This window comes from Falco punctatus (genome assembly GCF_963210335.1).
Source record: "Falco punctatus genome assembly, chromosome: 12".
NCBI classification, from domain to species: domain Eukaryota; kingdom Metazoa; phylum Chordata; class Aves; order Falconiformes; family Falconidae; genus Falco; species Falco punctatus.
The window spans coordinates 18,667,278-18,684,439 of NC_137592.1; the positions used below are offsets into that span (position 1 = coordinate 18,667,278).

The window sequence follows — 17,162 nt, forward strand, 5'->3', positions numbered from 1 at the left end:
CTCTGCCTAAAGGAAATCCAGTGTCTTTTCTGGATCATAATCAGCGGTCGTCTTCCCCAAGCAGCCACAAGGTTGGCAAAAAAAAAATGGGAACAGGAATACGCAGCGCTAATGAACTGGTGAGGCAGGCAGTTGTTCAATATTTTATTTTGTTGAGCTGAGATACAGATTAAGAATTAGTGAACTTTTACATGCTTGCTTTGGAATAATCATGTATTTTTAATCATGCCTAATAAGGAGAAAAATATGTAAGGGAAACTGTAAATCAGGATCTAAATAGAAAATAATTTTATACAGTGAATGATACACTAATCAATATGAAGTTACAATTTTGCTACTAGAATTAATAAGCTCTGCCTTTTCCTCTTGGTGGATATTTAAGACCTGCCAAAGAGTTAAATGGCAAAAGTAATTTAATTTTTATCAGCTAGTTACTTCTTTTTTAGCCATTTACAAGATCCAGTTTATTTTCATAGAAATATTAATAGTCCTTTCATTAATTTTGTAAGAAAAAATTGCAGAACATTTGTTCATAGGCATGATTTTTGATGTATGGTCCAGATGTAAGGAAGCTATATTGTATGTTCTGAGGTTTTCCTATTGAGCATTTCTGAAATTTCAGAAATGAACATTGAGTAGGTCTAAAAGATACAGTATGGGGTGCATGAGAGATGTTTTTGACACAATAGGGTCAGAAAAGTTAAAGACACGTTCTTTGTTGGCAATTTTGGCAGAAATACTAAAACACAATGTGGGAACTGCAAACCTTATGACATTCGGTAATATGTGAAAGGCTTCATGTCTGTAATATATGACTTGATGTCATGTATATGAGTTGGTAGCTTTTGCACGATATATGATGAATCTCACTTTTTTGTCTGAAGTTTGAAAAGATTTTCCCAGTGTAAATAACTCATGCTTGAAGTGCAGTGTGAATTTAAAACCCCCTATTGTCCAAGTGCAAAAAAGTTCATTTCATGACATTGCAAATAATTCATTCTGTATTCTGAGCTTAATGGCTCCTTATAAAAATGTAAACCATTTTGAGAAACCTTTGGTATCCAAGTGAAGGATATATAAAGATAGGTATGTATAAAAGCAGGGAACCAATTACCCAGCTGCCTCACTGGAACCTGAAGTTCAGTTATAGTTCCCCGTTACTTTGCTTGGTCTTTTATTTGCTGTTCTTGTGTGGGCTGCAATAAATACAACACAACTAGACCTTTCTGCCTTTGTTAGCTGAGCTCCCCTGGCTTCCACTGTTGGAATGTAGCATTGTGTCTTGGGAGGCAGTGCCAGCATTTCAGAACCCTTTCAGAAAAAGGTCTGTAATCCTTTTCTTTGTAATTGTGTTCATACTGTATTCAACTATATTTGCCCTTAGGGCAGTGGGAAGCTCCAATACACTGAGTCCATTGAGATGCCCATTTGACTGGGAGAGGGACTGTGCGTGGCAGTAGGGAAGGAACCTAAACAGACAGGACAATGAAGGCATCTAAAACTAGCTGTACTGGAGCTGACCAAAGCCTTATGGTCTGCATAAGGCAAATCCAGAGGTAATTCACCTCTGATATATACTGTAGTGCCATTGTAGGAACGTTACAGCCAAGTTTAATGGGAAACCTTGTCAGAGGAGAAGTGATTAGTGCACAGAGGTGAGTGGGGCACCTGACATATGAGGAGGAGCTGAGGGAGCTAGGACTGTTCAGCCTGGAGAAAGTTCAGGGGGTCTTAACAACAGCGGGGGTCAGGGGGTAAGTAAAGAAGGTGGAGCAATTCCTCTCAGTAGTGTCTGGTGAGTTGAAACAAGTTGAAACACAGGAAAATCCATTTAAACATAAGAAAACACTCTTTTACTGTGATGGTGATTGAACACTGGGATGGGTCACACAGAGAGGTTGTGGTGTCTTCATCCTTGGAGACATTCAAAACCCAGCTGGCCATAGCCCTGAGCAACCTGCTCTGGCTTGCCCTGTTTTCAACAGGGGGCTGGACTAGATGGCTTCCTAAGGTGCTTTCCCACCTCAATAGTGCTGCAATTGTGCAATCTATTTTAAAACAAAACTGCACTTACTCACTCATGGTCCCAATCTCATACTCACATACTCAGAAACACCACTTTGCATGTGTCCAAATACTCTTACCAGCATGCGGGCATCAGGAAATGTGTCTGGCCAGGGTTCCCTGACATGAAAGAGGTCAAGGAAATCTGAATATTGAGTTCTTATCACATCTACTGTAATCCTCAGGCTAGCAACTATGTGCGAGCTTTGGATGTCCTGTTGTACCCTTCAGGAGCTGACCGTGATTGTGATCTTCTCTCTCTCCATCCTATCTCCCCTTTCTGAGTATTTATCCACTGTCTGCCTTAACCTGGTGTCTTAAAGCTCCAGCCCTTTATCTCCTTGCCATTATCTCTCAGTGATGTGAGCCTTTGACTAGTCTGGGTGGAGACTGTCACTTGTTCTGAAATCTTCCTTGATGTCTCATTTTGGATGTCCTGGAAAGCTCCATATAGAAGTGCTGGGAATTTAAGCATCTACTAATCTGGGTGCCACGAGTGCCTTGCAATCCTTACATGCCTTTTTCTGCTCTTCTTTCTAGTGCTTCCACACCCAGATATACCTCTTCATTTTCCATTCATTAAGTCTTAGCAGTTCTATTACAAATTTCTACACCCCAGCAGTCTTCAGTGTACTCCAGCAGTCTTTAGTGTACGCCCAAGGATTTTGTGACCACAGTCTGTATCCATAGGTTTAATAACCCTTGGTGAACTGTTATTTTGCCTTATTAATTTGTCAAATTGGTCTTTGAACTATAGTTGGGTGTTTTGGGAGGCTTTTTCCTTCCACGGCATTGGATGGCAATTAATTTACTATAAATCCTACGGGGGAAAAATGCTTCCTTTTATTTGCTTTACAGCTGCTGCCTGAGAGTTTGCTTTGGCATCCCCTAGGTCTTGTGTCAGGAGAAATAACAAATAATTGCCCCATATTAACCTTTCTATTCTAGTCATGATTTGAAGACTCTAGCATATTCTTCCATCAGTCCTTTCTTTTCCAAGCTGAAGAATCACAGCCTGTTTCTTCTCTACTCTTCCGAAATTCCATACGTCCGATCACCCTTCTTGCTTTTCTCTGTCCTTTTCCCGCTCTGCCACAGGATTTTTGAGGTGTAGGAACTAAAGGTGTGCACAACGGAGGTGGTCTGAGGCTGAGGCACTGAACCATGGCATAATGTTGTGTCGCTGCTTTGTTCTCTATTCTTTTCCTAATAATTCCTGAAATTCCATTTTCTTCATTTGCCTTTACTGAGCACCACCGTCTGATAGACCTATCCATAAAAGCTCTAGAATCTCTTTCCTGTGTTGTGGTGAGTACTTAACAGCCCATAAACATAGATGTTTTTCCCTCTGCATGGATTTATTTGCACTTATTAATATGGAATGTTAGCTGTAATTTTATTTCTCAGTCCTTTTGCAATTCTTTGCAATCTTGTAATCAGGCAGTTTTTACTGCCTGAATATTTTGGTACCATCACCAAACTTTATAACTTCATTATTTACTTCCTTTTCCAAATCATTGTTACGAGTAAGTCAGATACCACAGGTTCCAGCTCATTTATTCTTTCAAAGAATTTGAACAGATCTGTGTTGCATTGCTTCCCTCTGCCAAAGGGACCTAAACTGACCTCCCAGTTAAAGTGTATATATAAATATATGCAACTGGTTGCCAGAATCCCAAATTCTTTCCTACCAAGCTGCCCAATAAACAAGTCAGACTTCCTGACCTGGACTTTCCCAAGCTGATCATCTGCCTACTCTGAAAAGCAGTGTCATGTTTACCGTCTTCCCTCGCTATGGTACTGACAGAGATTCAGGCAGCACTTTGTACCAGCTAGTGGCTTGAGAATTTCATAGCTGAAATTGGACTCCTGAGTGAACGCCACCTCCTCCAGCCAATTTGGTACTGTTTTAGTGATTTATTCTAAGACCTTTTCTCCTGACTTTTCAACATGAGACAGTTCTTCCAGCTCATTCCCCTGAAAAGAAAGGTTCGTCTATAAGTTTTCAAGTAATGAAATAGAGAGAGAGGTAGTTCCTTTGCTGTAACTGTACATTTTGCAAGTGTTCCTATTGGGCTGTGATCATCTATCAGCCCTAAAGGCTCTCTGGCAGGCTTTCTGCTTATGTTTTTGAAAAAGACTTTTACTGTTAGTTTTTAGTCCTGCAGAAAGTTCTTTCTCAAAGTCACTGTTGTCCTTTCTTACTCTGGTTTTGCTTTTGATGTGTTTTAATTTAACTCTTTTCTGGTTTTTTCCATTGTACATGATCTCCACATTTTGAAGCATTGCCTTCTTGTTCCTGGTATTCTTCTTTACTCGTGCTCAGCTCTACCATTTTTTGTCTCACTTCCTTCAAAATCTCCAGCCAGCCATATATTTTTACAGTGTTGTCTGTAAATAACTTTGTACCACTTGTGAGTAACTTTTTTTGATTCTTCTACTTATTTTTGTCTAACCTACCAATGAATTATTCTTGGGTGAGGTTTTTTGTTTTGGCTTTCTGAGTCCTCCAAGGAGGTAGATTGTGGTCAGAATTATCAGAAGTAACATTTTGAATCAGAACCTCTGCTGGGTTCAGAAATTAATCAATCAACAGTTTCTCTTTTTTGGAAGTTCCCTGACCAGTTGCTTCAAGAACATAGTTACTGCAGGAAATGGCAATTGTCCATCTATGAGACCATCAAATTGCCTCACTTGTGTGTGTTTTCTGTCCCTCCAGTGGCTCTGGTCTCACTCAGCATGTCACCACCAACAGGATGATATTGTCATCATACCGTCTTTTACCAAGTACCAAGAGACCCTAAAAACCCTTGCTGTCAATGTTTAAACCCAGACATTATATGTCAGCCTTTACATTCTGTTAGACTTCCAGCATTTGTGTGGAAATAAGTATTTACTTGTGGTCTTCTTGTCTATTTTGGTGTGCACTACATAAATGGGACTTTATTATTGAGACTACAATATTGAAATGTCATTGTTTCCTATTAGAATTTTTTTTATTTTTGACCTAACTTGTGTTTTTTCAAAGGATAGAGAGTATTTATGACTTTCCCAGGTGAGGATGAGTCATTCCAATCTTTGTGCTTTTTCCACAGCCTTTCATTTTAAAACTCCCCTGACACCTTTCTAACTTCAGCTGCCTACAATGCGATATTCTTTTTGACATAGACAAAGACCATCTTTCCTCTGAAGGCCTCTTTCAAAAGCATCCTTGGTTACTAATTAATCCTCTTTCCTCATTAGTCCCTCTTCCCTGATCAGAGAGAGAGAGAGAGCAGTTAACCAAAGTGCTAATTTATATGGCATTTGAATAATTATGTACTAGTTGCCTAGGTTAATGCACATCTGTTAAGCAAACATCTGTTGCAACCAGCAGCATGGAATCTGGTCTCTCCTGGAGGGGAAAGGGTTGCACCAGAGCTGGAGTTAGGGTTATCAGCCTGAATTAGTCATGTTGCTTGCAGCACAACTAGCTTGTTCAGAAACATCTCTGTTATCTCCACAGGACAATGCACTTGTTTATGTAATCCCACAGTGAATTCCTTATTGAGTACATGAGTAAAGGCAGATAGCCAAAATGGGTTTCACAGCCACCAGTGGTTCTACGAGTACTCTCCAAGCAGGGGGTAATTTGAGCCGAACAATAGGAAACTGAGAAGATCATGAGGTTGGGAAATATGTTTCTTAGTAAGACATATATATTTAACTCAAAGCTGGTAGATGGTGACTCTGTGGGACCAGGATTCACAATTCAGAAAATTCTTCTGGAGTTTGTTACCCAAAACTATGCTGTTGGACATTTTGGATGTCTTAAATGTAGCAAAAGTACTTGACATGAGGTCGAAGATATAGAAATGGAATGGTCATTTTCTTTATGTATACACTTGCAGGATATCCCAAAGGCTTGCGTAATAAATTGTTAAACAGCATAACAAGGCCTTTGTACATTGCTGACTTCTTTTTAATACTGAATAGCATCCTATGTGATAAGAAATTTGACTGACATCAGAGGTGAATCTGGAAGTAGGAATTTTTGGAGAAACCATCCAAGTCCATGAATGAACACAGAACTATGGACATCTTTTTTTTTTTTCCTTTGCATTAAGTATCAATACATATTGTAGTGAGCACAGATGTGAAGATTTGTCCCATTCTTTCAAACTCTGAAGTATCTAAGTCAATTTTGCCTTAATATAAAAGATTTAAAATTATATATGAAAACTGTCTGCAAAATTTCAAACCATTTGAAACTGTTGATGGTGACAAAAAACACTTTTCTGGCTGAAAATGAAACTGTGTGTCTTCACCATAGGTACTCTTCCTGGAGGTGCATACAATTCCTTAAACTCAGTATCTCACTGACTCTTCCAATAAGGAACGAAAGCTGAACAAGACAAGAAGATTTTGGGAATATATGTCACCGTGTCTGTGTGTTCATCTTCATCTTCAAAATATTTTTGGAGGGAATAAGCAACAGTCACTGCCTGTTGCAGTGAACGAGAAAATGAGAATTCATTTCCAGGCTCAACATGGCTTGCTGCTTCCTTGTAATAAGAGACCATTTCAACACAGGCAGCTTATAAATAAAGTCTTCTCCTTGAATGTGGAAAATATTGCACACGTAGTGTAATGTATATGTTAAATAAAAAAGTCTCGCTTGTTGGATTGGCAGCTTGAGGCTGCTCCATTAGCTCAACAGCAGAGTTGTGGGCCCCTTGGCCCCATCCCATCAGCTCTAGCTTGGCTTGGGAAGTTAATTTTGAATTTGGCATGGGCACAAATTTATTTCAGGCAATGTTTGTTAGATTCTAGCTGGTGGATGGAAAATATCGTATTTGATGCCCAAATTGTGACCTCCCGTGTAGAACTCCAGCAATGACTTAAAACTAAGAATAGGAGAAAATCTAAAGTGTAGACATAGATGTACTTCAGCACTTTCAGCTACTATGGCTTCAGCCAGCTAAAACACTCAGCAGCAAGACCCACAAGATAAAATCCTAGTCCTACAAGATCCTGTGTGGCTCAGCCCTAAAATTCCTTATCACCAAAAGCACTTTGAACTGAATTTACTAAACCAAAGGGGTTAATGGAATAAGATTTTACTGGATCTAAATTGCTCAAAATTAATCTCCATTTCCACTTCAGACAGAGCTGGCTGTCATGTACTTTCAAGGACTTTTCTTTGAGCATGTGCAGTTTTCTTTTCCCTTTTATTAAAAAGAAATTGACTGTGTTTCTGCACTACTAGCTCTATATACCCTTCAGCAATTTTGCCCTCTTGCCTAGCTCTTTGTTTTGTAGATGACTAATGTCTGTCCTCATCTTTCTCACCCTGTTCCTGCTTCCATCTCTCATAACCACTGTCATTGCCTCAGTTCCTGTGGCCCACATAGGCTTTGACCAGACGAACAGTGTTACAGAACCACAATACCATTGCCGGGGAAGTGAAGGAACTTTAATAACAAGCTCCTTTTATGAGAGAAGGTAACCTTTCTGGGAAAGAACAAATAAACCTGCTCTTTGTTTTGAAATGTCTTCTGTTTATTTTCAGTTAAACCCTGTATTTTTCCCATGTTGCTAATGTTTTCAGGTGCCTTTCTTATTTTTTATGGTTGCTATGACCTTAACATGCATCAAAGCTGAATAGCTAAAATTGATTTGATTTAGACATAGCAATAGAATGAGTCATGTCAGTAAACTTGTTCAGCCATTTACTGAAGTCTGGAGCCTCATATGCATTTGCAATACATACATGCTTGAGAGGAGCCTTGCTTAGTGGTTGCCCTAACAGAGATATTCCTTTGGGTCCCTCTCCATTTGTGACCTATTCCTGCTACTGCCATGCACTTGTGAATTTTCTCTGGTTTTTGGCATCCACAATGACTTGCTAAATAGCCCAAAGGTAAAGCTTGGTTTTGGGAGGAGGAGATACAAGCAATATCCAAGTTACCCTTGGTTCCCTTGGAGCAGGGGCCAAGTTGGAGAAAAAATGGGTAGCATTCTGGCTAGCAGGTCAGATAAATGAATATATTGACATTTCCTTGAAAGAAACACAACTCATACAGGCTTTATTGGTTTCTCATGAGAAGCCACTTTTGTTATAAGGTCAGAAATGTAGATGCCAAACTTGCATTGTGTCATGCATTATTCCAGCATGTGAGCCCTATTATTTTTTTTTTAAGATTAAGAAAAAGACATGCTTAGAAATCATCTCATATTTATTTAGCTGAAATCATTAGTAACTTGTTTTGAGGTGAAATCAGCTGTAGTTCTTTGCCTTCAAGCAAACGGAGGATAACCTGAATGCATTTGAATGTTAGATGGCTGAAGATTTTAAAGATTGATAACATTTATGTTATGATTGCTACAAATTAATGTTGCTCAGATATACTGTCAAAAGATTTAAGAACAAAAAAATATTTTTTTAGTAGTGCAGAGGCACAGATGGGATAGTTATAGTTGTTCTGGAAAGCATATATCTGAATTTCATGAATCTTGTTCATTCAGCCATACTTTTCTAGGAAAAAGACACACTGTCTTTGAGTGCCCGGGTTTTTTGAGCTCAGTTTTCATAATTACATGTACAAAGAGTTGCAAACAGACTACAAGTCAGCATTAACAATATTTTGTAATAGCCTTTGATTTGGTGGTCAGTAAATTATAGGAAATGCTCTTCTGCTAATCTTGCCAATACATTTCCCCAAACTTTCTCCCTGTAACCGCATTGTTTTTGCTGCCCAAATCACTGTAGTTTCTTGGTCTGCATTTCCAAGTGGCTGACTGACTTATGGCAGTTGAAGAATCTTTTGAAATGTAGAGTAACTGAACTGATGAATGAGTGTCAACAATGTGACTAATCCTTGGTGGCAGAAAGTCCATGTGAAGTGCTTGAACTTAAAAGACATATGAGCAGAAAGGCAATGATAAACACCCATCGTGCTGGCTTTTTCTAGTGAGACTGCTATAATAAAAGCATGTGGAAGGTGGGGCTTGCATCTTTCTGTTGAATGATAACAATAGTTATTGTTGTTGCTTTCAAATGAAGGTGTACCTGTAAACTATTCCACGGTGCTTCCATGAAACATGGGGTTTCAGTGGTTAGAAGAACATCTGAGATGTGATTTACAAGTATGCTGATATCACGAAAAATGAGAAGCCTTATGAATGTTGCACACGGATCTAGTAAGCAACCTTGAACTCCTGTAGCGCTCTTAGCTCAACTGGAATGCAACAATGCACATTATCCAAGGCAAATTATTTTCTTGTAATGTGTCTGTCACAAAACCAGCATAGCTGAGCTTCTGAATACAAATAATAAATATTAATAGCTAGGCCTCAGGAGAATTCTGCTGATTTGTTTAGGCTACCATCTCAGGATCTGAAGTTTGAAGGAGATGCCAATGCAATCCGAGGCAAAGTGAAACAGCCGAGTTTTGCATGCTGCTTCTCAAGTAACTGTGGGCATCCAATGAGGCAATGATAGCTGTAGTGAAACACTTTTAAAAGCAGCCTTGAGCTAGTCTAGCTACTTTTCAGTGTGTGGCACATGTGAAAAAACATCTTTGGACAGGTTCAGTAGTATTCTTTGGCAGACTGACATTTTCATAAATTATGCCTCTTGCGTTTAATATTTATGTGGAAGCTGTTTGTATGTTAGTGTTTGTGATGGGCCAGCTTCAAAAGGTTTGGAATTCCAGCTTCAGCGAAGCATTTAGAAGGTCAGAGGCTTGTCCAAGGCTTACCCAACCTCTCAAGTATGAAAAGCCAGAGTGGAAACAGTCTGATGGGAATAACATATTGGCCTCAAATGGAGCCAGTCTTGTAACCCCTTTTTCTTCTTTTCTCACCTCCACGTCCTCCTTTCTGTGCTGTTTCTGAGGTAGCATCATCCCTTAGACCAGGCCTTAATGCCCTCTTCAGTCATACATTTTCTGAAGACTGATTACTTCTACAAATCCCACAGACGCTAAATCAGGTCTGCTGTACTCAAGTTTCTATCCTTCTCCCCAGGACTGTTTTATATCTGCTGCATTATGTGATTTTTGTGCCATTTTATTATTTTTTACATAAATGTGTGATTGAAGGAATACATCTTACTCCTGGAGTGGAAAGCCAATAAGGCTGGTGGCTCCTGCATCCAACAGAGCTTTTTTGTAGTTCTGTAGAGGCTGCAAAGGAAATTGTGTCTCCTGTCCAAGAAAGTTTGCCCTTACCATAGGCAACTCTATCGTTCCTCCGGGAATACACTGGGAAAGCGCTTTCCACTCTCCAGTGTTATTTTGGTGTGGAAGCGAGAAAGAACAAAATGAATTTAAAAGAAAAAAATCTTTCTTTTCTCAGGCTTTCTAATTAGGTTCTTCTGATATTTTCTTCTTGTAGTTAAGGTGGAAATAACGCCAAGAGAATTTCCTTGGTCACATTTTGGTGCTTTCACCTGGAGCCACGTGTAATAGAGGAAAAAATTAATACAACTCTAAAGGCTCAGTTAGGCTCAGTTCAGGATTTATACAACTTTTGGATGAAATTGAAATCCAGATCTGAGTGCCCTCAGTCTTTGCTGAATTTGAAGTCTCTCTTTGAAAACCAAATTACTGGCATTCATTTCTCCTTATAAAAAAAAAAAAGGCTGACACAAAGTACCTCAGAACAGCAAGGCATTTAAAACCTGATTCGGCAGTTTACCAGCTGAAATGGCATCCAGAGGGGTCCAAGGCTGCAGTGGTGCCACGTGGGATGGGAGTGCTCCTCTGCTGCTCCACCTGAGAGGAGCAAACCTGCTCCCCTCTTGCTAGCCCTGCCTCATTTCTCCTTAATTCTCCTGGCAGGGCTAGGATGATGATGGACAGATTTTTAATGCTGATTATTTTCTGGTTGCTTTTTATTCTAGTTGTTCTTTTTGTCACCCCAAAACTCATGTGAATCCGGATGGCTGAAGGCTGAGCCGCTGTGCCTGCTGTGCAGGGTCGGGAAAGAAACAAAGGTGGCCACTTCATCTGTGAAACCACAGGCACTGTGAGAAAACAACACCTAAGTGGGAACAACTACCATGTCTGTTTTCCTTACCAAAATGCTTTCTTCTAAGAGAGCACGTAAAAAAACACAGAGCCACAAGTTTCATGAACAAGTTTGCACAGAAAGGGTAAACAATTAGGAAAATTGTTCCTCCAGTTATATTTGTTTTTTCTCTTTCTGAGTGGTAGCCTTAAGCCTGTGTGAATTACCATGACGGGAAAGGCCTGCCAAGCTCTTTTTCTGAACAGTACTAAAACGTCTCCGGAATCCGTTCTGTATGAAGAAAGCACAGACAGTACCTTTTCTCCAACTCTCACAATCTAGTTTGGTAAGTAAAATATGTGACCGCAAAAGGGGAAAAAAAAGGAAAAAGGATTACAGCCATCAGGCAGACTTATTTAAGGAATGGGCGCACACCAACGGGTCCATGGTCATCCACAAATGATACCGTATTATAAAAAGGCTGTTTCACTAAAAAATCAGGGACAGAAATGTGGGCGTCCATAATAAGTGTGGTAGGCTGCCAAAAGAATGCATATTCTAAAAAATTATACCAAGTAATAGGGAATTTGTGGCCATTTATCTTATAAACCTGTTTCCTGTTTTAGACTCAGCGTGTCAGAAATTCAGTGCTGTGAACTTGAACTGCACAGATCTATTGGCTTCTAATTTACAGCAACTAGAAATAGGGTCTAGAAGATATCTAAGCAGGGCTTGAAAGCCTTACTTCTATCTTAATGTTTTTCATTTTTCTATACAGGACAAATAACAAAACTGTATCTGAAATAGGGAATTACCTATGCTTGAGGACATGGGATCGACCTAAGCTAATTTTCTCCCATACACATGTATACTCTGGAAAGGGGGTTTTAAAAGGGTTTGGGTTTGGGGGATTTTTTTTTTTTTGAGGCAGAGGTGAGAAATCGTTTTGGAGATTATATGACTGTGTTTCCAGATACAACAGTCCCAGCCTTAGCCTCAGGTGGGGGAGTTTTCCATTTCCCTCTGTTTATATTGAATTACATTGCTTTCTTGTCATAGGCATAATCCTTTGATGAGAAAACCTTGATGGTATTTCAGAAGAGGAAGAAAATCCGTCTCTGCAGAGTCACCAGAGACTTTGACTATTACTAATTGATTCTACATGGAGAGCACGCAGTGGTGACAGCCATCAGTCTGAAATGGTGAGACAAAGAGTTTCTGACCTTCTTTGAAGTGCTGTGTGCAGGAGCTCTTGGAAATGTAAAAAGTTTCTCTTTGCCTGCTGTGGTCTTCTGTGCCGCAGCCCATGTCAGGGCAATTTGTTCTGTATGTGTTGGGAGGGATGAGGATGGGGACCTTGGGGGACACCCTTTGGGTATAGCACTAAATTCACTGCTTACGTGGAGGGGAGGTGGCGACCTCAAAATTTTTCTCCATTTTAGAGACCCTTGCAAACCCCCTACCTAAGGCCTTGATTTCAGTTAGAAATTTGCCTTAGCAGAGCAATCGGCTACAAGTGCAAAATCGTCATTTGTCTTGCCTGGTGTTGATAGGTGAGATCCCCAGTGGGAACGGAGCTGTGCTCTCATTAATTCAGCCTACATCTCAGGCATGGGCAGCATAGAGGTAGTAGGGGAAGAGCACCTTCTGGCAGCAGCAAACAGCACCGATACTGCCACGGCAGAGGCGAGCATGCCAGCAAGGCTGTTGGGGCAGAAGCTCCCAGTGCAATCAGTCTCAGCTGCACCAGCTGGCCCAGACTGCCCAGTCCGTGGCAGAGGTTGCCCCAGATCTCAGTGGATGTAACACAGACTTGGCATCCTGCCCTCCCAAACCAGCTCCAACTCTCTCCACTGGCACTTGCAAGTGGGTTCTCAGCTGTCCTCTTCTGCAGCTGTGACAGGAAAGGTTTCCCCAACCTGACACAGAGTTTGCAGGGTCCCTTTGGGCTGCTCCTGTTCTTTTTGTAGTGTAGACTGGAGGAAAGAAGGTTTCAATTTTTGTTACAAGGCAATGAGGACCTTCTCTGGGAAAGATATCGCTAACCTACCTGCTGTCTGCTGCAGCCTGGTGCAGTGCAGTAGCAAGTGATTTGCCCTTGGGCAGTATCTTTGCAATCGCCACAGGACAAGCACTGTCCGTGGCAGCAGGGGTTTGCCCAGGAGGAGAGATGAAACCTGCATGTGCAATGGAAAGCTGTACCCGATCTTCCCTGCCCTTCCTTCGGTGAGCCAGCCCTGCGCCCCAGCTGTGCCTCCAGGAGGGAGGGAGGCTGAGGGGGTGAGCGGCCTTGCTGCTCCAGCGGGCCTGTTTGCTGCTGTAATCCAATGTGCTGTGACAGCCCTTTGCTGGGCTAGCAAAGAAAATAAATACTTTCAAGAAATTGCTGCTGATCCAGGAGATGAAACTGAGAAGCTGATAATAGTGAGCGGTTATGAAAGGCATATGATGGTAATGCAGTACCTTGGCAGGCCCCTCTCAAAAGAAAACAGGACATTCCTGGCACACCAGGTAACACTTTGCTTTAGAGTTACTGCCACAAAAGTCTGATTAGCTTCTAAAACACAAACAAATCCCCCTGTGCCCCATCATGAGGACCAGATAGCAAAAAATTCACGTCCTGTACGTTTTAACAGGGGCTCCCATAAGTATGAAGAGGGATATGTTTAATGGTGGGGGTCTGACCTTTAGCTTTGGGGGTTGCATTTGTTCGTTGTACCTGAATTCTCCCGTATAGTTAATCTGGAATGAAGCTATAAATTTCGTGCTTGTGTTCATATAAACTGAATGTATAATTTGAGAGAAATGTCATTGAATGTTGGGAGGCTTATAAAACAGACTTGTGCTTGAAAATTGAGTTTGTGAGGAAGTAATAACTGATTGGATTTAACAGTCTTGCATGATTACAAAATCTAGATTTGAGCCTCTGTATAAAAAACATTTGTCTTGGACTCATTTTGAGTAGATTTTTATTTCTTATGAATGGCATGATTTAAGAAGTTATTTCCCAATCAGTAGACCTGAAATTAACCACAGCAGTCACATATCAGGAATTTCAGAGTTCAACTGAAAGGTGTTTTCAACAGTAGTATTTCAAATTATCCTTGTTTTGTGATCACCTCTTCTGAGCTCTGTTGGCATTATTAAAAACAGCATTGGCTGTCAAATCTGTGTCATGGACAGAGCAGGTTGGTACCCAAGGTTTTCAGTGAACAGGAAGTTTTGATGTTTTGTGGTTTGATCTTCCAAAAATAAGTGCAATAAACAAATAAATAAATAAACTTAGCAAGATTGAAAAGCGATTATTATTTTTATTCCTTCTAGTATTTTCATTTGACTCCTCTACCAAAAAATCCTGTCATTTACACAGCTCTAATTCTGATGATGTGAGATTTCTTTTGCAAAAGTATTTGCTTTTTATGGTTCTTTATTTATTTATGTTAGTAAAAAAGTTAAAATACCTTGCCTGAAAGGGAAAATATTTGGATTGGAACTGAAGTCCTCTGCTGCTCCGTAGGCATGAGAGTTTCCTCTGTGGGTAGGCTCTCCAGCCAGATGGCATTCAATGTGCTCTTTAGCCAGAGATTTTCCAAAGAGCCCGTCTGCAAAAGGGGAAACTATTGTACAAGAATTTGTCAGGTGAAGTTCCACATGTGTTAAGGTAGTGTTATTGTTGTTTTCACAGTGTGTTGGACGAAATATTTAGGATTTTTTCTAAAACAACTGTTTTGGAAAGGTCACTTTTTTTTGTAACAGTCTATAATGGAAAACTTCCAACATTTTGTTTAATAATTTGCAGTTAAGTAGGAAAAGACAACGCAACGTTCTTAATAAACCCATAAAATGCATTGCTAGTAGACATAGATATCTTAGGAGTAAAACATAAGAATTGGTATGCATAAAAATCTGTCTCAGCTAATCAAGTATGGTTTTAAACTATACATTTTACTCCCTTAATTTTTCCATTATGGAAAGCAACTGCTTTTTTAATGTAAATGAGGATACACTTCATATTGCAAGTCTCTACCTATTCAAGTGTGTTTGATTGTTACGTTTCTGAAAATAACTCCACTTCAAAAACTCTGTAGTAATTTCTGAGAGCAGGCTAAAGCTCCACAGCCCTTGCAGAGCACTTGCAAACATTTCAGTACAAACTATGTTTACCTTTAGAGATTCATCTATAGTGGCATTTATATGTGATGACATCATCGCATCTGTTTCTCTATAGTGTCAATAAAAAAAGTCTCATCGACTCTGGAGAGGCTTTGCTTTTTGGAGCTTGCAGACTTCCAGGGCTTGGTTACCCTTCCTTAGTGGATGGGAGGGATGGTGCACCTTCCATGTTTTGGGGAGGTCACGTTCAGCTTTCAGTCTCCTGGCGAGCTTCCTGGCCCAGCCCATGCTGCACAAATGCAGGAGGTGGGAACTCGCCGCATCCTCTGATGTATGTGTTTTGACACATGCTTCAGGCAGGCTGGGGGACAACGGGGAACCCACCGCCTCAGCCTGACAAGGCGGGAGCTCTCGCCAAGCACAGGGCTGGGATGGGCAATACCTTGTAGATCTGCCTCTCTCTCCCCAGCTCATTTTATCTCTTTGTGGTCTTTCTGCGGTATCTTGGGAAAACAGAAGGGGAAAGGCTGATAAAACACCCCTTTAAAAATTCCCTGTATTTCATGTTGGTTTTACTGCATTCGTGCTGCTGGGGACTTTGACACAACCGACGTGTCATTCTCTGTCTTCTTCTACCCAGTGGGAGATACAAGCAAATCATAAAAAAAAAAAAGCTTTTGCAAAAAATATTATTATTGGCCTAATTTTATGAGGATTGAGTTGCTGTGGCATGCTTCCTTGTGCTCCCTCTGGGAAACAAGAAAGAAATCGGGTTTTTTTAGTGTTTTAGCTAGAAACGGAGCATAAGGTACTGCCTGTGACATGAAAATTGCCCCTGTCAGGACTCAGGACACCCCTTTCTTTACCTAAATTGATTAAGCATGGCAAACCCTGCTCTAATTCCTGTTTTGGGAGACACTGGTGGCTGGTAGTTTTGTAGAATGGAGAAACTGCTACTGTCACTCCTAAAAGCTGAGCCCCCGCATAGATCCAAGAGCAGCAGCCTAGAAAGGGATTGCAGATAGGCTGATACTGGAGCTGTGGTTCTGGGCTTCAATCCTTTGAACTAGTAATATTCAGTCGCTTCCTGAAGCCCAGCCTGGGCCTGGCTCCATCTTCCATTTCTGATTCACTGATTTAATTCACATAGCTTTTTGGCTCCTAAGCAAATGCCTGCACACAGACTGAAATGATACCTGATGCCCTCAGGAGAAAGTGTGTTGGAGGGTAAGGTCTTCACATCCCACCTGCCTAGCCTCAGCAACCTGTTTTTTTGTGGTGCTGGGAAAAAAAAGCCTTTGGAGATGTCTTGTTGTCACTGTTAGAGGCATTTCTGACATCTTGGAGACATCAGGTTCTTTATATCCTGTGTAGAACTAACAGAGAACTTATGTCAATTTATATATTATAAATTGAATTTGATTAGGAATGGCAGTTTGTCAGAAAATTGAACCAAGCCTTATAATGCACTGAACAATTATCAAAAACCAAAGTTGTAGATAATTTCACAAGTAAATTTCCCTGAACAATTCATAATCAAGATAATAATATAATATTATTTAAATAATACTGGCTGGGCTCTAACATGTTTTTCCCCTCCTAAAATCCTAATCACCAATACTCTACAAAAAAACCCTTGCATATATTTGTGTTTTATCAACTACTTTGAAATTACTTTTGTAACACTGTTTGTTATAAATGATTTCTTAGTGATCAGTAGCTGCCTCCTTACTCTCTGCAGAAATTTTTGAAGCCATTAAAAAAAAAAAAAAAAAAAACCTGAAGGTGTGCACCCAAAGCCTCATTTGTCTGTGTGATTGATGGTCAAATAACCCAGAATGGCAAGTTTCACTCTAGATTTTTTTGGTAAAGCAAGAAAAGTACAAAGACTGGGCTAATTTTGCAAATCTGAGCACTTAAACCGCCTTAATGCTGTACAAGTTTTACTTTACCCAAATCTCAACTGACACGCTTTTGATTTCTACCTGTAG

The 17,162-nt window shown here is 40.3% G+C and overlaps 1 long non-coding RNA gene across 3 annotated transcripts in view; it reads left to right on the plus strand.

Annotated features, from left to right (window-relative positions):
- The window catches only part of LOC308072035, a 120,474-nt gene that overhangs the window by 45,016 nt on the left and 58,296 nt on the right, over positions 1 to 17,162 (plus strand). For 2 of the 3 annotated variants that reach the window (XR_013931461.1, XR_013931462.1), the window contains exon 1: positions 1 to 12,260. This exon is cut by the window's left edge and continues 45,016 nt beyond it. This is a non-coding gene — a long non-coding RNA (uncharacterized lncRNA). The remainder of the gene's footprint in view (positions 12,261 to 17,162) is intronic. The other variant, XR_013931463.1, reaches the window with a different exon arrangement.